The following is a 4068-nucleotide window of genomic DNA, read 5'->3' as shown; positions in this document are numbered from 1 at the left end:
CTTCCACTTCAATCCACCAGCGGCTCCTCATTTCGGGGGAGTGTGGGAGCGGGAGATTAGGTCTGTCAAGACGGCACTCTACACTACAGTAGGATCCCAACCCCTTCAAGAAGAGGTCCTCCACACGGTCCTTGTGGAGGTGGAGGGCATCTTGAACTCCAAACCACTAGGTTATGTCCTGTCTGACATCAGTGATCCTGATCCAGTGACCCCCAACTGCTTTCTGATGGGGCGGCCTGACGGAGCACTTCCTCAAGTGGCTTATCCCAGAGAAGAGCTCCTGAGTCGCCGGAGGTGGAAGCACTCCCAGGTGCTGGCTGACCACTTCTGGTCTCGATTCGTCCGGCTGTACCTTCCAAGCCTGCAGCTTCAGCAGAAATGGCGGTCATCCCCCGCAGATGTCACAGAAGGTTTGGTGGTGATGACCGTAGATCCTCAGCTGCCTCGTGCTTCCTGGCTCGTGGGCTGCATCTCCAAAGTCCACCCCAGTCCCGACGGGCACATCAGGTCTGCTGACATCAAGGTGAAGGACCGGACCTTCACCCGACCTGTGGCGAGGCTGGTGGTGCTGCCTGCCCTCCCGGACGAAGACAAAGGACAATCACCGTGACTTTGTTTGTAAAATTGCCTTTTGTTGTGAGCAAATGTACTTCATACATTTGGGGGCGGCTGTACAAAAGGCCCCGTAGTTATGGTTTTATTCTGTTCAGTTGTTAGTTCACCTGTAGTTTTTAGAGTGGCCAGTAGAGGTCACCCCACCGCTTTGTATGAGAGACTATGTCCAGGGAGAAACGTGGGCAAAGCACCTGAGCTTTTCTGCTCCAGATTACCGGCAGAGAATTGGTTATTCCTTGAGAAGTGTGCGTTAATGAGCAACGTAAGTTGGTGATGTGTGAGGATGTGATAATAAGATGTGTTTGGGACTGTAACCAAGGTTAGGGGGGAAATGACTATGTTTCTGTCTGTGCCGCTAGCGGGTGCTAAGCTAAGCTAAGCTAAGCTAACTTTCCTGCCGTGTGGTTGGTTATGGCTGTGTACCTGGTTAGCTCTCTCAGTGGGTCTATGCGTGAGTCGTGGGTAATATATGGCCTATGGTATTAAAGGGGATGTTAGTTTATTTCCCGCCTGTGTTTATGTTGATGTACTCTGGAGATATTGTTGTGAACACTTTAGTAATGTAGTATTTTCTTTCTGTTCCTTTCAGAGACCACACACACACACACACACACACACACACACACACACACACACACACACACACACCCATGCCCACGCACCAAAACCTGTATGCAATACCTGCTCCTCTGACAATCCCTGTTACCTTCAACTGTGTGAAGTCAATACAAGAGTCTGCACTATCCTCTGTGTCTTCATTGTCTCCCTTCTGAACATTCATCCGGGCCTTGAGCAGTGTTCTGGCTGACACTCCAGGGAGTGGTAGCTGCAAACCTGAACTAGCACCTTACAGTCCTTCCAGTACAAGCTATCTCCCCAACACTGATATTGCACTTCTTTTTCAGAACCAATTAAATCTGCATAAAATTGCATTTTAAATTACTTTTGAATATTACTTTAAATACTTGGATTTAAAGTTCTGCTAAAAGTTTCAATAAAAACATCAGTATTGCTGAACTGTGACATATTTTGGGTGCTGTATATTTTTTGCATACAAGTGTAACAGAATAGTTTTGGTGTTTTGTCTTTTTTACTTTGAGTACGAACTTTTACAAAAAGCAGCAAGATGTTAAAAAAACAGCTTTATTGATTATAAAAATAGATTCTATCAGATTTATATCGGTATTGGCAGATATCCAAATTTATGCTGTTGGACATAAAAAGGTGGTATCGTGCCATCTCCAGTTTTATCCCAAAGCTTTGACATTAAGGGTTTAGAACTCCAATATGTCTATACTGTCTAGAAAATACTAATGGGAAAAATAGAGTTTTCTTCAGGATATAAATGGCATCCTTAAAGGCAGAATTTAGAATATGAATGAAAATGTTACATTGACTATAACTGACTACATTTTAAATGATGCTATGCATAAGAAAATGTAGTATTTCTGCTATGAGTTTATTAGCAGGCCACACAGGTGCTCGCAGTGATTTCTCTCTTCTTTTGTTCTGCTCTTTCCCCCTCTCTGGTCTTTGTCCTGGTTATGGTGTGACGGCCTGTCAGGAGATGCTGCTGAGGGGACAGAGAGTCGACAAAATCAGCACAGATCAGACCTGATCCCCTCACATGCACACACGGCCAGGCACAGCAGTGTGCTGACCAGTGAGCGGTGAAGAGGCCCAGTATTGGTGTCCCACCTTATCTTCATCAGACCTCCCAGGTCTGACCCAGAATCCTCCAGACCTGCCACTCCAGCTCCCTTTGCCTGTGTGTGTGTGTGTGTGTGTGTGTGTGTGTGTGTGTGTGTGTGTGTGTGTGTGTGTGTGTGTGCATGCGTGCTTCCTCTGACCACGTCAATGATCGCTGCAGCTGTGGCCTCGGTTGCTCAGGTGGACGGAGGGGGTGTGACATGATGGTTTTTGGCACTGTGGGCTCTTCTGCCCAAGTATCTGAAGAGGAGAAGAGAAGGATGGGACAGGGAGGAAAACAGAAGTAAGGACAAGAAAGTAAAAGGAGGTAAATGAACTCAGTATTCATACATTTAATCCAGAGTTTATCAAACAACTGGTGAAAAAACAAAACAAACAAAATTGACCATTTTATCCTGAAGGTTAAGAAACAGAAGCTGAAAAGCAGACGAGCTGAAGAGCCTGGAGACGGCACGCGTCCAATGAGAGGACAGAACAGGAGAGGGCAGTGGAGGACAGCAAACCAAGCCGAGCTCCAACAGAGAGACCGGCAAGGACATAAAGAAACATCATATTCACCAGGCATCTTTTTTCAGCAAAGCTTTAACAGATGCACCGTTACAATAGAGCTCTGTGGGCAATATTGTCTATTTAGTCAGAGTTTAATCCTAATAAAACATCTGCAACAATTACAGAAAAAACAAACCGATTTAGCCGAGTGGCACACAAGCTGGGCCACAGAAAGACTCGAAGTAAGTGTATCTATCATTATATAATTATTTCAATGCTTAATACTATATATCTATATGTGTGTATGTATAGACCCTTTACACAGGAGTCTATTTCTATGTAACAAAGCATTTTTATATCAAAATACACATAAATTAAATAAAAATGTACTTATGTAGAATCACAGCTGATGTGATTGTACGATAATTATTGATTCATCATTGTATAAATTGCTTTAATGCTGCAGATTGTGTTGATGATAATTAATTTTAAAAAAGGTACAATATTTATGAACTAAAAGTAAAAGTATTTGCTCATCTGTCTTCACGTGCATTTGAACTCGACTGACTTCTCTTTGTTAATCCAAAGGGTTTAATATACTGTCACCCTCCCTTTGGAGGTGGATTCAACTGTTCTGGGAAAATTTCTACAAAGATTTGTAGTGTTTATGGGAATTTCTGACCATTCCAGGAGAGCGTTTGTGTGCTCAGACACTGATGAGAAGGTTGGGCTTGTAATCTCTGTAAGGTGCTCTGTGGGCTAGAGGTCAGCACTGTGCAGGCCAGTCAGATTCTTCCACATCAAATTCGCTCATCCATGTCATTATGGACCTTGATGTGGCCGAGTCCAACTCCTGAAAACCAACCCCACACCATAATTCCCCCTTCGTCAAATGTTACACTTGACTGCACAGCGCAGTCAGACAAGCACCGCTGTCCGGGCAACTTCCAAGCCCAGACTCGTACGACAGATTTCCAGACAGAGAAGCGTGAGAGAGCCGGTCTCCACGGCTCTAGAGTCCGTGTGGCGTACTTTACACCACTGCATCCAACGCTTGGCTGCTGACCATGGAAACCCATTCTATTATCTCTGCACACTGTTGTTGAGCTCATCTGAAGGCCACATGAAGTTTGGAGGTCTGTAGTAACTGTCGACCTCTGCACACTGTGCACCTCGGCCTCTTTTTACCACACTCTGATTTTACGAGGTTCATGCAAAACCAAAGAAAAAAATGCAAACGGGTAATAAAGAGAA

General features: G+C 44.6%; 1 long non-coding RNA gene across 1 annotated transcript; it reads left to right on the top strand.

Moving 5' to 3' along the window:
• The first annotated feature begins 537 nt into the window (after positions 1–537).
• LOC308389017 lies at positions 538–3209 on the top strand. The gene is made up of 3 exons (XR_013970205.1): positions 538–877; positions 1205–2632; positions 2727–3209. It is a non-coding gene; the product is annotated as an uncharacterized lncRNA (long non-coding RNA).
• The last annotated feature ends 859 nt before the right edge of the window (positions 3210–4068 follow it).

Source organism: Rhamphochromis sp. 'chilingali' (genome assembly GCF_963969265.1).
Source record: "Rhamphochromis sp. 'chilingali' genome assembly, chromosome: 21".
NCBI classification, from domain to species: domain Eukaryota; kingdom Metazoa; phylum Chordata; class Actinopteri; order Cichliformes; family Cichlidae; genus Rhamphochromis; species Rhamphochromis sp. 'chilingali'.
This window is presented reverse-complemented; position numbering and strand designations above follow the sequence as displayed.